Raw genomic sequence first — 23,612 nt, forward strand, 5'->3', positions numbered from 1 at the left:
TTTATCGTAAGGATTGTTTATTCTGTAATAGAGTTCATAAGTGGTATACGCGATTAAAAATGGTCTTGGAGACATAAATGATGAGCAACATGTTGGCCAATTTTCATTGAAATTCATGGAATTGCAATTGAGCATCTCAAAAACATCAATGTGTACCGACAATGTGGTTACCAAAATGTGTGTCCACTGTTTGTTTCTCACAAGTTGACTGACGACCAAAAATTGCTCAACATTCGAAGGACATCATCAAGGAGGCCAAAAAGGGTAAAATCTCCCTTTACAACACTATGATTGGTAATGAAACGTGGTGTTTTCAGTATCATCCAGAGACCAAGCACCGAAGAGTGGAAGGCGCCAGATAAGCCAAAACCAGAAAAGTCTCGTTTGGAGAAGTCAAAAGTGAAGACTTGCTTTTATGATTCCAAGGATATTGTCTACAAACAGTTCGTTCCACCTGGTCAAACCTTTAATCTACAATTCTATCTTGACGTTTTGAAGGCATTGTATTCGTAGTATTCGACCAAAATATTGTACCTACAGGAGGAAGTTGGCGTTTGTTGCACGATAATGCACCATCTCATCGATCGTCAGTTGTCTGTCAACCACCACTCCCCGTATTGCCTGATTTGGCACTGTGTGAATGCGAAAGGGGAGTACTTCGAAGGAGACAAAGACCAGTAATATATAAATGTAATAATACAGTTTAAAAAATTCTTTATTTTCTGAATAGACCTCGTACAGTCTCACATCTAACGCTTTTTTATTTCATGTCGCTACCCTACCCGTGATATTTTTATTTTCTAATTGTAAAAGATTGAAGTCGATGAACTCAAAGTTATCAGTTTCATTCAATAATTTCGCATATTATAATAAGATTATTTATGTTGAAAATGCGGTTTTAAATAATTCCATATTATAATCAGTGTGTGTAATACGTGCTTTACTTAGCTTTTAATTTAAATAAGATCGTAAATTTGAGGTTAGACTGAGAAGTTAGTTTTGAATTAATACCTAATGTTGTACATGTTGACAAGTGTTGAGTGGGAAATATTTGGTATTTCGGGAGATGATGTTTGCGTAAATTAAATTATTCAATGAGCTGTGATTTTTCATTTGCATTATTTTAAATAACAAGTAGTATTATATTATTTACAGTAAATATAGGGTATCCGCAAATTTCAACGACAACGTTTGACTGCATATTCACAACGATAAATAAATACGATCTACGAAAAAAAAGTTAAATAAAAAATGTTTGGTTTTTGAGTTACAAGCCTTCAAAGTTTCCAAAAATAAAAGTCATTTAATTAATAACTTCATAACCCTTTTACCAATCGCGTTAAAATTTGGCACATTTATTTGGACTATTATGACGTATTATTTCTTAAAGCTTTAGTTAGGTCGATATACAGACCTACAAATAATGCCATTTTTCTCAAGAATGGCTTTCTTAGGCGATTTTCTCAAGAGACAATATTATTTTTAAATAAAACAACCTTGTAAATCTTGCTGTCCGTTTAAAAAAAATACGACCACTTTAAAAGTTTTGACCGCTAAACGGGAGAGATAATCGGAGAAAACTATCACCCAGTATATCGATTTGACTAAAGCTTTAAGACGTAATACGCCACAATAATTCAAATAAATGAGCCAAATTTTAACGTGATCGGTAAAAGGGCTATGAAGTTATTAATTACATTAGTTTTATGTTTGACAACTTTGAAGGTCCGTAACTCATAAGTTTTTATTTTTTTTTCGTAGATCGTATTTATTTATCGTCGTAGATATGCAGTCACGTTGTCGGTGAAAATTGTGGACACCATGTAGATTTTATAAAATGATAATAAGCAGCCAGTGATAATGACGTGAGTTAGTTAAACTTATCATTAAATTAGTATTGAGGTGAAAGGAATGATAACCTTAATTTTATAAGTCATAGTTTTCTGTGTCAATTGATAGCACGTAATACAAAAAAAAAATACCAAAAAGGCTTAGTTTTTGATTAGCAATACCTTTTAAACAGAAAACCTTTTAAAACCTATGTGTTTCTAACTCGAATAAAAAAGACTAACTGTCCATAACTAAATTTCCGTATGTACTTTAACTACGCGATGGTACATATTTTACATAAACCTCTGCTATCCAGCTTTTGAGAGAATAAAATTCACACTTCATGTTCTTACCATTTTAAATTTCATACACCAGATATTGATATCGAACAATTCATTGAACATTTGGACCACCGCACTGGTACATACTTATTCCAATGCATCAGGCGGTGAACAAAAGTTTAGCATTTGTTGCGCTTCCAAGGCTATTATTCAATTTAAAGTCATAATTTGTCCGTTAATAAGTACCTACGTAAATATGTAATACAAATTTAATCAAACTCGTTTTGTCCAGAAATGAAGATTTTACATTACATTATTTAAGTATATGCACAAATGTCATTGAAGGACTCGGGCAAGGTGAATTTGGTCAAGTTGTACATTTGTTTAAATATCAAATGCGTCAGGATATAGTAGAAAACCACTTAATATAGCAGTTAATCTAATAAGAGCGTCACCCGTACCACCGGTGGTTTTGATATTGAAGTAGCCTAAAGGGTCACGTAAGAGGCATTTATTTTTCTTAATTTGCAGTAGAAACCCATCACATCAAAGAGTAGGCCATGACTTTGAACTCCAAGCGAGCGTTTCTCCTTTATGTGTTAATATTGCACAGAGGCGCTAGTAATACTATTGAAGAGGTTCGACCTACTTCTTTGACAATCAAAATCGTATTATAAAATATCATGTCATAGTAGGCTATCGGTTTCATGAACACAGCGGACAGTTATTCTGATATAACACACAGTGATTCTTATCTTTTCTACAGTCGTTATCGCAACGTGAATTTTGCTCAAAGATGGTAAAAAAATAATACAACCTTAATTACAAATAACACTGTAACTTTATACTTTGTTAAAATAATACTTAACAACTACAACTCATTTTTACTCTGAATAATTCAGTTCAGCTGCCTTAAAGCAGTAGTGATCTGAGAGAAGAAAATATTAAAACACAGTTAAAAATTAAAATCCAGTATAACAATAAAACACACATTTGAATAATGATAACTGAAGTAGAACTTATTACCTAAATTTCAACTATGAGTGAGTTCTTGAAAACTATTCAGAAACTTTTTTTTCTTCCGTCTTTTTTTATTCCAATTCTATGTACACTACTTTTCAGACTAACATCAATTGAACGTAGATATATTACAACATATTTTCAAAGGTAACTCTAAACGAAACAACTTACACGTTTGTTATGACTACAGTTGTACCAGATATACAAGGTGTTAATGATAAGTTTTACTAAACTTTAATGGCGTATTCTACCGATGGAAATAATCAAGTCTTGCCCTATACAAATTTTTTATAGGACACTTCCCTACGGAGATACAGAGTGTTAAAGGTATCAAATATTTATATTATTTTTCCTGTACCTTCACTAGCATAAAAGATTGAGTGATAAAATTAGGGGGATGACAATTTTTTAGTAGGGACTATTTTTTCATGGATAACTTATTCCAAAATACACTCTAGAGGCGTAATTATTGGGGGAGTAAAGTACCTCTTTTGAAAAAAGTCTTACGCCACTGGTTTTTTAAATAATTTTAAATGTTTTTAAAATGTACAATCAATTTGTGGCAATAAAGTATTCTCGTAAAATATTCGTAAAATTTACTGGTCTTTAGATAATTGGGAAATCAAATGAGAAGAAACTTAAGTACCTACCTACGTTGCTATTTACCATTTTCTATTGATTGCTAAATGTGTAACAATAAATTCAATACCTAATATTTTTGAGAGATTTCATAACACTATACATCACAAGAAATGTTCAAAATGCTGTCCTTGGGATGCAATGCAAGCAGTTGAAATGAATTGAATACGATATTTTCTTTTATTAAAATCTGTTTTTAGAACAAACTTTTTGCAACACACAAAACAGTGGCGTTGTATAATGTTTTGAAATATCTCAAAAATATTAGGTATTGAATTTATTGTTACACATTTAGCAATCAATAGAAAATGATAAATAGTAACGTAGGTACTTAATAAGTACCTATCTTCTTATTTGATTTCCCAATTATCTAAAGACCAGTATTTTACGAATACCTTACAAGAATACTTTATTGCCACAAATTACATACATTTTGAAAACATTTAGAATTATTTAAAAAAACAGTGGGGTACGATATTTTTTCAAAGAAGGTCCCCTAATACCCGAATAACTACGCCATTGGAGTGTATTTTAGAATAAGTTATCCATGAAAAAATAATCCCTACTAAGAAAATGTCATTCTCCAAATTTTATCACTAAATATTTTCTGCCAGTAAAGTTACAGGAAAAATCATATAAATATTTGAAACTTTTAACATCCTGTATCTCCGTAGGGAAGCGTCATATCAAAAACTTTTATAGAGCAGAGGCTGATTATTTTCATTGGTAGAATACGCCATTAAAGTTTGGCAAAACTTATCATTAACACCCTATATGATACCATCGAAATTATTTACCATCAAAGAAATTACACTTTTTCAAATTTAAGTGTTCCAAGAGAAAATTATCTAAAGATTCACGGACGTCCATAATGTTAATCTGTAATTGATTCCTTGATTGTTTTCAGTCACATAGGATGGAATAGTGGCGTGGCTAAATAGTAGACGTTTGTTTATCAACGCCTACGTGATAAGCGCGCATTAATATTAAAATGGATGCATGGCGGGCGCGTTATCAAGCGAATAACACACGAAATGTGCGACTGAATGGCATCAATGACTTGTAACTAACACAATCGGCACTATCGATGGGATGAATCTAATCATCCGTGAAACTGGAAGCGCTACGCGACCTAATATTTGGAGGAGACAGAGATGCTATTTACAAATAGTAGAACCAGTCTATAGATATCCTGATTTTACTTTACCCTCGACAGTTCTTAACACAATGTGGTATTTTTAACGTCATACTAAAACGTAGTTTACGACCAAGTAATAGCATTAGAGTAAATTTGAAAAGAAAAGTTATTAGGTACTTATTTACGGGGCGTTTTCAATTTTGACAGGATTATAAGTAGAAGTATTAATAATAATTATTAAAAATAATCAAAAATGCAATATGATGCACAAATATGGTAATAAAATAAAATAATTATTAAAATGTATTGAAACGGTGGACAGTTTTGACCCGTTTTCTATAATAAACAGAAAAATTGCTACACAGAAAATTGTTGTCTAATATCAAACTAACCTGACAGTTCAAGTATGAATTGTTTAAACTTAAATTGCTTAATTGTTTATCATCTATAATGAATAATAGATATATTTTTTTATAATTTTGGAGTTAAATTATTATAAGCTTGAAAGTAGTTAGATTAAATTAAATAAAGGAAAAGGAAATCTTATACATTTCAAGACTTTAATATTAAACTTTATGAATGGGAAATAAATTAAATTAAATTAAATATTATTGCTACAAACCCTGAAATAAACACGAATATGTATATTTTAATATTAATATGCCTTCTTCAATTGCCAGCAATGTTTTTAAACTAGTTAAAGGGACATGAACCTATTTAACTATAATAACTAGTTAGTTTGATTTGAACAAATCTTTGTGTTGTATTCCTGTGCAAATAATAAAAAAAAAAACGTTTTCTACAGAGAGCGCAAATCAAATGGCCACAAACTACTGAAGTAAACTAATACATGCTTGTGCAAATCTACGAAATGTAACTAGACGAACAACAATTACAGCTACATAGTTATTTTCTGAAGTAAGGTGTTTCTGTTATAGTTTCTATTTCTATTACATATCGATAAGTAGATACTTATAACAGTAGTTTTTGCTATATTATGCAAGTGCATGGACTTTTCTGTTTGATGGTAGACAGGGTAAAAAACTAAAAAATTAATAAATGGAAAATTGGTAATGTGGCAGCTCTAATAATAATTAGTATTTCTAAATACTGGTTCCCTAAGTACATAAAATTAAAATAAAATGGGGACAGGTTAGTCAAAATTTTGTAATAAATTAAATTTTTTTTGAACCTAAATCACTATTATTAATAGTTGGAATTATACTTTGATTTCGTACTTTGTTGTACTTAGGTAGGTACCTATAGTTATTTTAACAAATTCTAAATTAAATACATCTATTGTGTTAAACAGTATAGCAAAAGATATTCCTGAAATAAACAAGAGAAACTTGTAAGAAATTACTATAGTCGTGTATTTAAAATATTAAAATATTATCAAATAAATGTATTATAATATCTAGATATATGACATTCACATCAACGCTAGGCTTTTCAAGATTATAAGTTACTATTATAAGTTATAATTAAAACTACATAATTATGTTCAGCTGCATTCAAATCTAGTATTAGTTTAGGATAAACGGAAATGATTTAATGCAAACTACTGTTTCTCTCAGTGTATAACTGATATTTAAGTGTTCCATACTCGTTATTAGAATATCTAGTACTAATAATTATAAGTTTCATAATAATAATTAATAATAATAATAATTGTATTAAACTGTTGTAAACTCAGTATAACTTGAAAACATGTGACGTTAAATTTTCAGAAATTTAATTGTAGAACTATAATTAGAAGCTAAAATTCCAATGTAAACATATAACAAACATATAAGTATTAAAAATGATGACAAATCGTTTCTAAAACTGTCCAGCTTATCTTCTTATTAGCTATGTACCCGTGTCTGCTTGTATTTCATTACATTACAGAGGAATTTTCACTATAACTCTTCCACCTAAAGAATGAAACATCCCCTGAAATATTGACTTTCTTTTCATCTAATTCAATTTGCTCTGGTTGATCGACTTCTTTGTTACCGTTAGCCTTCTGTTCCTCCATCTTATGTAACATTAGCGGTTTCTAATAGGTCATACAGGATATCTAATAATGTTTAAGATATAAATAAGATTTAAACATAAAAAAGCAAATCAATTACAAATCATAGAACACTTAGATACATGTATCCCACAAAGCATGTGTCTATAGTCTCAAAACTCATCCAACTAGAATAAGCGTAATAGTCGATGCACAGCAAACTGTCGGAAATTTTACGATCATAACCCATGATGCACCGAGAGATGACGATCACTTAGCTTTACACTTTAATAACGGAAAGGTAGGTAATCATGAAAACAAATAATATAATCATTATATACAGATTCGGATATTGGACTTAATACAACACATCTGGCCTACTATACAAATGGAACAAGTACAACATAGATGCATAAGATGTATTAAGCACTTTCCAATTGAACTCATTGAATAATGTGTATCGAGATGACTATTTTTTTTAAAGTTATATATTTGTTGTAAAAGTTTTAATATGTGCTATACATATTACTCTACAGGACCAGTTTAACAAGTCCATTCATTTTAGTGCATTTCTGAAATGTTAACTTTAACGTAAACTAAAAGGATTTTTTAAATTTGTGATAACTAATTTTTAATCATTGCAGAACTTCCTTCATAAAATTGCGCTTAAAGTAGTACCTAATAAACTTCTTAGTTGACCCGAACTTATTTTTTATTATTCTTCACTTACAACATTAGAAATGTAAAACAGATAATATAGACTAAACATTTACCGAAACAGATTTAGAACAGCTTTTTTCATCTCCTAAAAAAAGGTTTGTTAATTAAATCTAGGTATATTTGGTTCATAAAAAATACATGCTTAAGAAAGTACATAATTAAATTTAAACCAAATTCAAGAAGTGGCCGTTATTACATAAGTGTGGTAAAGCAACTACTTTTCATATTTTTATAATTTAATATTTTATATAGTGAATACAATAATTGTTCGTTGCTTTTTTACTTTATTACTAAATATTATTTTAGTTAATAATAATATTTTACTAAATATTATTTTAGTTAATAATAATATTTTACTTTATTCTTATTGTGATGTAACTATTTCAAGACTTCTCATTTCTTTTATTGATTTTCCTGAGTTCATTATTATATTTTTTTTTGCTGAACCTTTTTTCAGAATATATTTACATTTATATTTTAAACGATTAATCTATTTGATTAAAATAAGTAATTTAGAATAATACTTACACTTTGCATTAGCTAACTTAAAATGTAGTGTATAGAAAATCTTAAAACTAAATTCAGTTTGAAGTGTTCTCTGAATTTATTTTCTGCAACTTTCATACTCTGGGTGGATTTTTCTTTTTTATAATTAATTATATTTTGAACTACTGATTTTTCTTCAATTAGGTTGTCTCTGTTGTTGCTTGTTGTTTCTTCCTTACAAAATTCTTCTTTAGATTTGGTGAATTTATAATCTCAACTTTTTCTCTGTTTTTCACATGATTTTTTCTATCGCAATAACTTTGAACATAGCACAATTGTTTTCATTTGCTTCCAATTGACGTTTTCTCGTGCCTTAAATTTTACATAAAACTCATTCTTGCCGACGCCAAATTTTGTTTTTCCTATTTTTTTAATGTTATCTTCCAAATATGTATGATTATTTACTGAAATTATCTACTGAAGTGCCAATATAATCTTTTTTATAAGAAAATAGTAGTCATTCATTGAATTGTTCAAAAAGATAAATAAATATTTGCTAAACTCTAATATTCAAATTAAATTAAAGTATGTGCTCTGGGTACTGAAATATTGATTGTATACTGGAACTGATTCTTGGACATGTGTAGCAAAACATTATTCTTTTTTATACAAAAGACATAACATTATTTACTTTGTATTTCAACATCTCACAAACATTTTTATTTGATTGTCACGGTATAGCAATCTCAAAAATCGTCATAAATCAAACTTATTCATAGATTTATTTCATATGTGTATAAGACATTCTAATTCCTACATTGTATGGCAAATATAAATCCCTAACTCTTAGCGTCACGAATGTTGATGATTAGTTTACAATGAACAATGACAAACCGTTGTGTCTACGCTCGAGATAATGCGAGCGCTGATTGGTTGAATAAAATCATTTGAAAAATTACACTAATCACCAGTCTGCGAAACAGAGTGTTGTATTTTAACGTAATCTTCATCTTATTGTTTCAACAATTTTTTATTTTACCGAAATTAAATTGTCAACCTGAAGAAAAATGCTGTTCCAAACAAAATTACTGGTCACGTGGCTTGTAATCATTTATGAAGGCTCTGTATAATAATATATAAAATTAACTAGCAATTTTTGTAGAATTATCTATTGATTTGATTTTTTCAATGTAGATAATTATTCCTTAATAAATAACAACTATGTATTATACTCTAAAAGTAAAATAGAATTAAAGTGGAACCTTGCCAGCGAGTTCAAGAACCACATAATATAATATTTCTAGAAACACTACAATACTACTTGGCCCTGTTAATAGAAAACCACTTAAAAAACAGTACAGCAATACCCTTGGAATAATGTTCGGCCCCAAAACCAATTCAGCCGTTTCCTTTCGAAAGAAATAGAATTGTCTTCTGAATAGTCTCGATATCCTTTATATGACCCCGGTATCGATTTGTTTGTATACTAGTTTTTCAATTAACCTAAATAGCAAACAATTCCAGTTTTAAAAGAACCGTTGCAGCCAATAAAATGAAAGTGGTGTGCATTCTATCAGCGACGGCTTCTGCAGCTTAAGACGTCTGGGATCTTTTCCATCGAGGTGTTGTTTTATAGGTAATTTTTGTTATTACCAAGGTTTATCTTTCGTTAAGGGTTACTTAGTGGAACGACAACCACTAACTAAATTGACTAACAAGAAGGTTATCTAATAATACATTTATCAAATTATTAACAATTATGTTATAGCGTAAATACAGAGTGAATCGAATAAAGTACGAACGGCAGCTCTTTAGCGGAGGCAAAGAGGAAGTAGATTAGTTCTAATGTGATTCCAGCATATAGTTTAGTTTAGTTTAAGTTATTGAAATGGGCGCCAACCTACAAATAAACTGAGTGCTAAAACCCTTATAGCAGTTTTCTTACCTTGTACGTTGGGAATGGATAATTAAATAAACACAGAAAAAATTTAGATATATACTTCTCAGTATTCTCACAATTCTGTACCTGAAGGTGGACGGTGGATGTACAGCTAGATATCACACCAGCAGGTTCGGCAACAAAGAATAAAAATAGAAGAACCCTAAGTATCTCTACTTTACAGCTACCATAAAGTTACATCTACATGCGCCAAATGTTTATATGTTAAGTTGAAGACAGCTAAAGTACTTTCCAATTATAGAAAATAGTAATATTTTCTTTACTGGACTGCCAAATTTACAAAACTATACCGAATGTCTCAGTAATTACTTAGTAAGTTTATATCACACTTTAAATGACTAACTTTCTAATTGTCTCCATAAAAAATCTCTTCCTAAACATTTACTTAAATCTTCAGTTAAATAGATCCTAAACAGATCTTGAATCGACAAATAAATACATGAATTAATTAAGTTAATTAATTAATCTGGTAAGTCTTGGATTTAATCTGGTATACTCTAAAGAAGAGAGAAAGGAAGGAAAGGAAAAAACATTCAGTAGCACGTGGTTGTTCAATATAGATGGTTAATATTTATGTAACTTAAGTGATTAATAAAACTCGAATTGAAATTTACTAAACTGAATACTATTGTCAAAATATTTAAATGTTCAATTAATTACCTCTAATGATGAAATTCACTCTACTCGTAATTTATCTGAGATAAGTTATTCGCTTTAATTTATTAAACGAAAGCAACAAAAAAGGCATACTGGACTGGGGCTTAAAAATATAAGAAAAGTTTAGTATGTTAACTAAAACTAGTGAAATACAAATTCAGCAAACCCTCACGGAGTTATTGCGGTTGGTGTGGAATTTTCTCTAATATGCCTAACATCGAGACACTTTCAATCAAAGTAAAACTTTATATAGCTTCCTAAAAGTTTTTATGTGTTGAAATATTTAGCAGCTGCAAATATATGCTGAAAATTAGTTATAAATTGCGAAAGACTGTTTGGAGGTAGTTGCTGCTCCGAGTTTATTTTATATGTGGAAAAAGTATGCCAAACAGGTGGGTATACGATGGAAAATAAAAATAAAAAGTATAGTTGGCACTTTAAAATTTTGTTAGATGTCATTTGAAAAATCATAGTAAAAGTTATTAGTCGAAAAAATTTTAGAAAGTCGAATAAAAACATAAAAAGTCAACCATAAAGTAGATGCCTAAATGATATGATAATATTCTATTAATTTCGAAAAAACCGTTTGAATACCAAAATCAAAAACATAAATTTTTCGAGTTTTGGGTTGGATTTCATGTAAATACCCCCTTAATTGCCAAATCTGCTACGGAAATATTTTTTCCTATGTACGAGACCTAGATACAGTAAGTATACACGTAGTTATACATACTACATTCCAGTGCAGAAGATTTGTTTTATTTTTTCCAAGTTTCAGACAACTTTAATGAAATTAAATGTAACGTACGTAACGAAGAGCTTTCACAGCATGTTCGTTGGTGCAGCGTGTAAGTGAAATATTTTTAAGTGTTCTACTTTTAACAGCACTTGGGATTTGTTGTGGTTGTTATAATTAACAAATACGTCCTGAAAATTTTCACATTTTTATTATTTGTCACATGCAGCAAATATTCGACGACTGATAATACTAAATAATATAAAACAAGTTGAAGTTTTAAACCCATATAAAAATCGATGGTATTGAAATAAAATAAGTAAATAATATTAAATAATTGAGTTAGGAAACACAATCACAGCAATTAATATAGATTACTCGTTGTGATTAAAATTAAAAAATTATGGATTCTCGTTTCTGGTGTCTAGATAAGTAACTTTCACAAACTTGATTTGATTGATTTTTACTGATGTTCTTTTGTTAATTTATTTAGGTACAAAATTTGCGATGTTTCTGACTTGGAAACTACTTCGAGCTCGATTTTTACTTTTATTGAACTCAAAACAAATGACTCGTTGCTATGAAAGTGTCATAGTAAACTTTTGAGAAATTTTTATTTTAGAATATTGACTTTATGCACGTTTTAATCAGCATGATCTTTACATGTTTAGGTTCTACTCATTTTTCTGTGCATTTTGGTACCTGCAACTTCTCTCTACATTAAATTTTAAACTTTCTACAAATTTTGCTTAATTTTGAAAATTTTGACTAAATTATGCTGTACAGCTTGACTTTATGCCTACAGATTTATTCAATGTCTTTAAAATTAACCCTTTTTCACCTTTATTAAAAGTCTTTTCCTGTTTATATTGCTTATTGATTGAAAAGTTTTTAGGTCTACCGATTCATAGAAAACTTTCAGTTTATACACTAATTCGAACTTAGATTGGGATCTCAATACAGTTTCTGATGTCTAAAAGGTCTTTTACACACTACACAAATAATTTGGAAGTTTATCAACACTTTTAAATCTACAATTTTACAAATTATGTCGATGCCTGGATATGACATAACGAAAACGTTACATGAAACTTTTTACAATGGCTTGAGTTTAATTCCACTCGTAAATTCTTATTGTAGGCGTGCTATACAGGGATGGCCAGAAGTACGGAATAAAATTCATATCTTTTGAATGAGTTAATTTTTTTTAAAACGCCGAAACAAGTTAACTGATTTTGATTTTTTCCCATCTTTCGGTTATATAATAATTAATTTTTCTTCAACCCCCTAACCCCCAGCTACCCCTACTTTTTTTTTCAAATGGAAACATAAGGCATGAGGGGNGCCTTTTTTTTGTGACTGTGTATCCAGCATTTTGTCTCCAGGATTCTTATAATCATTTGATTTCAATTTGACCAATATAACTACCTGCCAACGTGGATTCCGTTTGAGAGGGAGACTTGCCCTAGTTAGCGGGCTTCCGACAGTTTTTTTGGTTTCGAGGGTCTGCAACTTGGTGTACGATTTCTTCCCCGTGGCTGCTTCGATAGATACTCTGGTAGAGGCTCCCACAGGCTCCTGCATGGTCTTTATCTACTGCGTTAAGTAACACCATCAAGGCAACCTGCCGCTAGTGCTGCACAAACCAGATAAGCCTAATTTTAAGTTTGCATGCCGTTTCGTAGTATTTCGCCTACTCATTTAGACCCATTTATTGCGTCATAACTTGATTTTTCTAACTCTCACCCCATTTGCTCATTGTTTTCCGCGATTTTATTATTTTAGTTTGCTACTGTAATAATTATTTATTAGCTTATTAAATTTTGTTTTAAATTTATCTACTTACTTACCTGGCAGTTGGTAGTCGTTAATTATTACTTATCCGCATATAAAGGTCATATTTAGACAAAATTATTGGTTTCACCCTATTTAGTCTATGTACTTATGTAATATCCCTGCTTTGCTTACCATTGTATGATTTATTAATTAACGTATTAATTGATAGTGCCTATTTGCCTTATTGTCCAAGTTTGCTTAGACTTTCATTATTGTTTTGATTGGTATTTTACTTTAGTAGTAGTTATAAACCTTTTTGTTTTCTTTTTGCTAGAACTGAATAGTACGTATTATTTATTTTGTTGCTATTGCTCTCACACAATCTAAGTAGAGGCTAGATATTTATTTAAAGTATTCAACACCATCAAAATTATAAAAACTATTCCTAGTGTGAAGATATACCCGTTGCCTATTTTACTTGGTAGTTTATTATTCTAAGCTTATACATGTACACCGAACCATAGCGCTATTGGGGAGGGTTATAGTTATACTTATATTTATTTCTTCATTGTACCCTGCTTAGGCATTATTTTGTCTAATCCATATATGTCTTCACATACTAATATTTACATCTGAGACATTGTACAACAAAGATACCACTGGGCAAATATCTAACGCTCTACAACCTTATTATTAATCATCAACTGATTGTAGATCAGATATGTTACACTCTGAAAGTTGAGAGATTAAAGTTGTCGTTTTTAATGGTGTATATATTATTAGAGCTCTTATTGGTACCTTTTTCCCGTTTTTTTTTGTAACCACATTTAAGGTATTAGCATCAGTGGCTCCTCTCCAGCCTTCCTGGATACTGACCATCGGGTTGTAAAACGGGTGGCGCCTTTATAAAAGTTTTAAGTAATACCAACCCACTCCCATATCTGCTGAGCTAGGGCCAACCCTATAGCTGGAGAAGAGAACTGATAGTTCTTTTAATTATTGTAAAACCACCCGACCCGTCTCAGCGCATAGAAAAATTTTCATTTCTAGTGATAATTGAAAGCCAAAAAGCCAAAAGTCTCCGTGGATATACGATTCACCCAAATATGGCTTTTTGAAACAGATAAACATAAAAAAAAACACACCACAGAAATGAGACAACCCCCAAATCCAAAAGTCAAAGGCTTGTGCGGAACTACAACTTGAAAAAACGCGGACAAACGCCCATTATCGATCGACATTGCCAGTGCCGACACCGGGGATCGAACCCGGACCAGAGTAGGAAGCCTAGCCGAGAAATGCTTGCCACCGCACTCTCGACCGACTGCGCTACCGTGGCGATTATATACTAATTGAATTTTGGTTTTATTTAATGGGCGCCATAAATTTTATTTTAGATTTTATGTTACTTACTATGTGTAGAACTAACTCAACTGCGGGGTGTGGCTTCCTTTATTTTTTTGTTTGATTTCAATTCAATTTATTTTAAAATAGGTAGTTTTTATGTTTAATAAATCTGGATATATTGCAAATTATCAAACGAAATTTGACAAAATCTTTACCTAACCTAAATTAATAATAATTATACACATATACATTTTGAATTGAATTTGAAATTTTGTGTTATTTGCATATGCGATTGATTTGAATTTGAGTTTTTAATTTGGCCAAAAAAGTTAGACATCTCACATTTCTATAGGCCATTAAGTTTGGTTATATCAATTTCCTCAGCTGTGTTACATTCCTCTGCTGCCTGTTGTTCTTAAGGTACGTACGTACATCTGCGCGCCCAGCAACCCGCGCGTTCGTTGCTCGTCCAATGTTCGTTTGAATTATTCATTTTGAAGAACCTTCCGCGATCCAAAGAAAACCCACGAACATTTTAGTAGACAGTTTGCATTGTAGGTGACCATGTCTCTGTCGCGTTCTGTGCTTTTTTGTTAAAGGCCAATTTGTGCAAAAAGAAAATGAAACAGCGATGTTGGTGGCACACTATCCTGTTTAAAAAACGGAATGGTACCGAGCTTATGATGGACTTAAAGTCGCAAGCAATAAGCGGTCAATATAAGAATTTTACTCGAATATCACCTTCTGACTTCGAGAATCTGCTGCAGAAGATTGGTCCTCATATTTCCGCACTGCAATTTCCCCTCAAGACATGCAAGTATTAATATTTGTTGTTCACAATTTGTTTAATTGTTGTTTATAACTCGCTGTATAATTTTCGGTGACAATAGGGACAAAGTAGTAAAAGTAAAAAACAACGACATGGATAGGTATCTATATTAACATTTTCTTCCGACCACTCCATACTACCGCTGAATGGACGCGCAGCAAGAACAACAAGCCTCTCGCACTCCCGTCCAAATATGTACTGCGAACACACAAAGCGGCGCGCGCTCGGAGCGGAGCGCAAATGTATGCGCACCTTTAGGGACTGCTGACTAGTCGTCTCGAAATTCGCATGTGTAATTTGGGAAACTGCGCTGCTGCCACTTCACTACACTTTATTCTTTTATCAACTTTTATTTATTTCACAATATTTTACTTGTTCAGATTTTAGCGTCTAAACTTTAGGTTCACTACTCGTTGTGATTAGAAACTTTTATGGATTCTCGTTTCTGGTGTCTGGATAGGTAACTTTCACAAACTTTTTGATTTTTACTGATGTTCTTTTGTTATTTTAGGTACAAAATTTGCGATGTTTCTGGCTTGGAAACTTATGAGAGACTGGCTACTTCGAGCTCGATTTTTACTTTTATTGAACTCAAAACAAATGACTCGTTGCTATGGAAGTGTCATAATAAACTTTTGAGAAATTTTTATTTTAGAATATTGACTTTATGCACGTTTAAATCAGCATGATCTTTACATGTTTAGGTTCTACTCATTTTTCTGTGCATTTTGGTACCTGCAACTTCTCTCTACATTAAATTTTAAAATTTCTACAAATTTTGCTTAATTTTGAGAATTTTGACTAAATTATACTGTACAGCTTGACTTTATGCCTGCAGATTTATTCAATGTCTTTAAAATTAATCCATTTTCACCTTTATTAACAGTCTTTTCCTGTTTATAAGTCTTATTGATTGAAATGTTTTTAGGTCTACCGATTCATAGAAAACTTTCAAAGTTTATACATTAATTTGAACTTAGATTGGGATCTCAATACAGTTTCTGATGTTTAAAAAGTCTTTTACACACTGCACAAATGATTTGGCAGTTCATCAACACTTTTAAATCTACAATTTTACAAATTTTGTCGATGCCTGGATATGACATAACGAAAACGTTACATGAAACTTTTTACAATGGCTTGAGTTTAATTCCACTCGTAAATTCTTATTGTAGGCGTGCTATGCAGGGATGGCCAGAAGTACGGAATAAAATTCATATCTTTTGAATGAGTTATTTTTTTTAAAACGCCGAAACACGTTAACTGATTTTGATTTTTTCCCATCTTTCGGTTATATAATAATTAATTTTTCTTCAACCCCTTAACCCCCAGCTACCCCTACTTTTTTTTTCAAATGAAAACATAAGGCATGAGGCGGCTCATTGAAAAGCTTATAGAAAACCGAGTCCAGCCATACCAAATAAACAAGTTTTATTTTTTCAATAGCAATTTTTTTTTTCAATTAAAAATTGAAACAACTAGATAATTTACGAAAATAAACTAAATGTCGCAAATGCTGAAAATGTCCTCCATTCACTATTTGGCATTCAAGACGATAGTAAAAGCTGTCCACAGCATTCTGAATGACTTCAGCTGGTAAATTATGCATCTCCGCCCTAATCTTGTTCTTTAAATTCTCAATATTATCCGGTCTGTCCTGGTAGACTCTTTCTTTCAAATATCCCCAAAGAAAATAATCCAGGGGTGTTAAGTCGGGGGTCTTGGCGGCCATTCAACTGTACCCCGTCTACCAATCCAGCGATTTGGAAACATTTCATCAAAGTATCTTCGAACATGAATACCAAAATGTGGGGGAGCGCCATCTTGTTCATGAGGGAAAATCACAGCTAGGGCAGGTATCAGGTCAAATGTTAGGAAATCCAGGTAGCGTGCGGCAGTAAGATTTTCTTCAAAAAAGAATGGGTCCAAGATTCTGTTGTTGATGATGCCTGCCCATACATTAACTTTTTGTGGATACTGCATATGCGATTCGCATGTCCAGTGTCGATTTTCCTGGGACCAAAAGTGATAGTTGTGCCTATTAACCATTCCATTTAAATAAAACGTAGCTTCTTCCGAAAAAAGTACGTCTCGATGAAAACCATTATTGTCGTCACACCGTCTCATCATTTCCTCACAAAATTTTAATCGCCTATCATAATCGTCTTCCAAAAGCTCTTGGACAAGACATACCTTATAGGGGTGGTATTTCTCTTGTTTCAGAAACATTCGAATTGCAGTTCGAGAAGCATCGTGAAACAGTTGAAGTATGAGGATTTTCAACAAGTTCTAATACAATGTCTAATTTCTTTTCTTCATTTAAAGCACGTCCCCGTCCAGTTTTGGGTAAAGTCTGTACTGTACCGTGCTCCTCAAATTTGTGAAATATTTTACTAACTGTCCCTTGCGAGATTTGGTTTTCGGGATATTTCGCATTAAATAAATCGCGCACTTCAGCCTGACTTCTTATTTTGTCTCCCCACATCCAAGCAATATCAAGATTTCGATGCGTTGCCTTTCCGACAATACCATTGCAATTCAGTAAATAACATGATTTGACAGAATAGTAACTTTTCGAACTCCAATTTACAACTAAAGCAAAAAATTAACCAGAAAGTAAGTGATGCCAAAAAAACGCAACATAAAAAATATATATCTTTTGCGGTAGCAGTGATAGGTACAGTTTCAAATTCTTTATTTTATTCCATTTGAAAAAAAAAGTAGGGGTAGCTGGGGGTTAAGGGGTTGAAGAAAAATTAATTATTATATAACCGAAAGATGGGAAAAAATCAAAATCAGTTAACGTGTTTCGGCGTTTTAAAAAAAATAACTCATTCAAAAGATATGAATTTTATTCCGTACTTCTGGCCATCCCTGCATTTTAATTTTATTCATGATTTATTACATGTTTTTCATTTATGAGTGAAAATCCTTCTCTGTCCGTCGATCAAATTGTCAATATTTTGGAATTTTTTCAAATTTGCTTAAAACTGTACACTAGTATGAAATCTAACTTTAACAAATTGTTCTTTACTATGATTTTTAATTTTGCTATGTTACATGAATGCATTTCATCAACAATTTAACTTATAAATTATTTTTTATTTCACAATTTTGACAGATTGATGGGTTTCATTGAACGATTTTATCTTATTTTGCTACAAAACTTATTATACTTTTAAATTTATCCTTCATTTTAATCTTTTCTGTATTCCATATCCCTTTTATGTTGGTTTTCTCTATATTCTAAGTAAATATCTCTGAATTTATTTCAAAAATTTAAGTTTTGGTCTCTTTTTTTATATGGTTTATTTCACTAGATGAACAAATCATATGTATTCAAGTAAACAAAAATGCTGTCTTACGTGATTTGCTTTGCTGATATAACATTCTAAGACGACATGCAAGTCTTTCAACTAGTGAGCACAATTTGAGTTCAGAAATACGATGACAGCTTATGTAAAATGCATGCCATCATAATTTTAATACCCCATGGCCTTGTTATTTTAATTTTAGATTTTAGAATAAGTACCACAAAATGTTATAGGAATTTAATATAAATGCTAAACTTTGTAGCATTCCCAGCGCTGAATTAGTTTTAGAAATAAATGTCTACTCCAGTGAAACGTGTACAAAGTAGGGTTGTTTATAAAGTGGAGGAAGTCAAGTTCACAGGGTCGGACAGCTGTAAACAGTTTCAATTTTTCGCACGTAAAACCACTTTTTCACTGCAATGCACAATAAATAATATTTTATACGTACATTCATAAAAGTTTTATGTAATATTACAACCAGATCATTGGTTATTTTGACGCTACTGAGGTAATTTAATTCACCGAAAATGTAAAGTGTATAATTTTACTAACAAACAGGAAAACTACTTAGTATTTCTAGAAAGAATATCTTTTTTTTACATACAGACTTAAATATTTTTCCAAGACAGGTTACGATATATACTTAAGTGAAGGGTAAATAATATCAAATAAATTTAAGAGAATTTATTAATGCTGTAATTAATTTCTCGCATTCTTTAAACTCTAGAGTAAAATATAAATATCTGAATTATACCTAAAAATAAATAATATTTAGTAATATTTAAACCAATTAATTAAACAGCTTTCTTAAAATAATTGCACAATGAACAACTTGGTAAAGCAAGTTTATATTCACGAAATCAATAAAAAATAAAAAATATACAGGGTGTAACAAAAATAAAGTTACAAGCTTCGCCAGCAGATATTTAAAATTAGTAGGGGTACTTCATTTAAAATTTTTGTCTGAAGTGCTTCCGTGGTGAGATACAGGGTGTTGCAGTTGAAAATATAAACAACATTTTCTTCTTAATATATTTCTACTACCTCGAGCTAATTTCGTAAAATTTTGTATACGGGGATTTTTTGTATCAAAAATTTGAATTTATCGACGATTTCGTTGACATCACCACAAGCGACAATTAGAACGCATTTGAACTGCCAAAACTTTTTTGTGTCACGGTGTATTTCGTTTTAGGCTGGAGCAATATTTTCCCCCAACTTTTCTGCTTAAAAAAAGAATAGCTTGCTAAATCTCTAAAGCCAACAGTTTTCAATAAAAAGGCATTAAAATTTGTAAATCATTAATTTTTTGGAATCTTTAACACCCTGTATCTTGAAAACAAAGCATATCTGGTCCTATGTTTATGTATATTTTTTACATATTTTTATGTGGGGAATATGTTCCTAAAGTAGTCGACTTAATCCTGAAACACCCTGTATTGTTGTTATAGTTTCATTTTCTTCCAAACGTATTTTTTAGATTTTTGTCATATGAATGATTATTTTTGTAATAGTTATTTTTAATATTTGTTTACAAGTACTTTTTTTTATGAAAATTATAAAAAGGTATTACTGTCCGAAATTTGTTGTAAGTATATCAAATTTCGATTTATTTGAATCTTTAAGGCATAAGATATCTATTTTTCTAATTTTCACAATGGTTTAGAAAAAAAACTCATCAAAAGTTACCCGTTCTATGGTATATTATTATTCCGTAGGGTGCATTTGCTTCAACATATGGCGATTTGAACAGAAGAGTGGAATATAACATAGGAGACAAAGATAAGATGAGTAAAGTCTTATTGCTAACAGGTAGATGACGATGTAATTGCATATTAATTACCTGATTTATACAACCAAGACATTTACAACTTCCAGCTAGGTGGGTCTAAAAAACAAACAATCTAAAAAAAACACAGGGCACAACGCTCATTTATTATATAGCTAGCCCTATATCCTGCATGCTACAAAGCGATACAGTTAATGTAGGGTGTGTATAACTAAACTCGGAATATTCCTTCTTTGAGGCAAAGAGAAGTTCTTTTGCTAATAACAATCTTAATTACTTCGACTGCCGAGAAATATTTTATATTCCCGCCAAAGAAGGCTTTGATCTTCTCGGTTAATTCTATTAATGAATTGGAATATTTTATGCAAATCGCAGTATAAAGGCACGAAGAGAATTGGAATATAAGATGTTAGGTCGATATCATGTAAATTTATCTCGCAAGTATCTGTTATGGCAAAGTACTTATAAGTAAATTATTTGCAACTGGCTCTGCATTCATGGAACGCTGAAAGACGAAAATCGAATGAGACAGTAATAAATAAGATCGTTTCAATTAAGTTCTTCGTTACTGTTCGGTACTTTTGGGCACAGCATTTTTTAATAACTTCACACAATAAATTAATTTGGACTTTACAATGTCATTAGAGGAACTTCCAAATATCGGGTGTCCAAAAAATCACGCAAGATTTAAATTTTGCGCCATTTGTGTGGTAAAGAGTTGCCAACGAAAAAAAAAATGGTAGCGTGACAGCTGACAACTCAAGGTTATTACAGATAAAGCTCTACACGAAAGAACAACGCGTTTTCATTGCTGAGTAATATTTTTAAAATAAAGAAAGTTTGGCTGCTAGAGTTCGCAATTTTCGTACAAAATATGGTCGGAATAGTAAGTTAGCTTCATCAAATGTAAAGGGATTAATTGGAAAATTCAGGGAGACCGGATCAATTAGTGACCTTAAACATTCTGGCCGTTCTTTAAAAAGTCGTTCAACACAAAACATCGAAGCAATTTGTGAGAGTGCTGGTGAGGGTCCAGGAATATCAATTCTGCACCGTGGTCAAGAATCAGATATTTCGAGAAGCTCTCTACAGCGTTGTCTTACGAAAGATTTGCATATTCATGCTTACAAAGTTCAATTGACTGAAGAACTGAAACCTACAGACCACGCAAAGAGAGAGAGAGAGAGATAGGTCGTTGAATAGATTACACAACAGCAACAAGTGGATGCTGATTTTTCGAACTAAACATCGTCAGCGATGTGGCTCATTTTTATCTTGATGGTTTCGTTAATCTACAAAATTGGCGCATTAGGGGTTCAGAAAATCCACGAGTGATGATTTAGAAACAAATGGATCCACGTGTCACCGTTTGATGCAGATTTTGGGCTGGATGCATCATCGGACGATTCTTCTTCGAAAATGCAGCTGGTCAGCCAATAACCGTTATGGTGGTGGCTATCGTGACATGATAATCCAGTTTCTTTGTACCTAAATTGCAAGATATGGATGAAGACGACATGTGATATCAACAAGACGGTGCCACATGCTATACAGCCGAAGAAACAATTAATCAATTATTACATGAGTCATTTTCTGATTATGTAATTTTCCGTTTTGTGATCAGAATTGGCCGCCCAAGTCATGCGATTTAACGTCGTTGGACATTTTTCCTTGTTTTTTTTTTAAATCAAAGGTTTATGCCAAAAAACCACCCACACCTGGAAGGAGGAAGTTGAACGCTGTATCAACAAAATTCAGCCGCATTTATACAAAACGATCATGGAAAATTTCGGCAAAAGAGTGCGTATGTGCCAGCAAAGCCATGGAGGCCATTTACTCGATATGCTATTACGTACATGATTATACTGCATACAGGTTTTAATAAAAAAAATTACAATTTTTAATTAAATACCTGTGTTTTCTATGAAAATTATTTCTTACGTTAATTTTGGGACACCCATTCTCAATAACATCATAAACGGAGAGAAAATGATGTAAACTCATGTGATTATAAGACAATTTGAAAGGAAATAGACAGCAAATGCAGGTAGTTGCAAAGTTTACTTAACTGTTTAACGAAATATAGTGCAGAAATTGTTTCCGGTTTTGCAGCAGATTCCCATGTGCATGTAGGTGACGTTCAATACAATTTAGGTAAATAACGCGAACTGATATAATAATACGCCGTAATAGTCCAAATAAATGTCCCAAATTTTAGCGCAATCGGTAAAAGGGTTATGAAGTTATTAATTAAATTAGTTTTATTTTTGACAACTTTGAAGGCTTGTAACTTTAAAACCAAAAATTTTTTATTTAATTTTTTTTTAGATCGTATTTATTTAGCGTCGTGAATATGCAGTCAACCTTTGTCGGTGAAATTTACGGACACCCTGTATAGTCCTAAACTATGACAACTATAAAATTGTGGTTACAAGGTGACTATGTCATGCGCAGGAGATGACGAAACGGTAAAACAAGGGTACTATGTTACGCGAAAGCATGACTAAAGGCAAAGCACGACGGAGTTAACGGAACGGTAACAGGCAAATAGATATTACGGGAAACGGGGTGCAGATACGAGGACTGAGGAAGCGATCAAGCGGACAAAGGCAAAGATACACTTACTAAGTTTTAGGCTTGGCTACTATCTCTACATAAAGAAAAAGAAATACAACAATAATAGCAGGGCTTTTCAGGAATGGCGTGCGGCTATCAGATCTGAAAAGAAAGTGTTATTAGTTACGACCTACGTTTCAACTCATAGAGAGGATAGGCGAGGTGACGAGGTGACAATATATGACCTAAACATGTAGCGAGGTCAAGTACACCGAATATTGCGACAGTGCATTTAACCACGTCTCAAATTTCGCCCTTTTTCTGAAGATCTTCAGCGATTTTTGAAGACTAGAGGATTATGGAATAATTCTGACAACGGATTCGGATCCAGGAGGTAAAATTACGTCGAAAAACATGTGTCACGTGTTAAGATCTCGTCACTTCCTAAACACATTTTACTGAAGATTTTTAGCGATTTTCTGAAGATATTCAACGATTTACGGAAAACTGAAGGGTTATGAAGCATAACAGACTATGG

This window comes from Anoplophora glabripennis, unplaced genomic scaffold, assembly GCF_000390285.2.
Source record: "Anoplophora glabripennis isolate ALB-LARVAE unplaced genomic scaffold, Agla_2.0 scaffold384, whole genome shotgun sequence".
Classification (NCBI taxonomy): Eukaryota; Metazoa; Arthropoda; class Insecta; order Coleoptera; family Cerambycidae; genus Anoplophora; species Anoplophora glabripennis.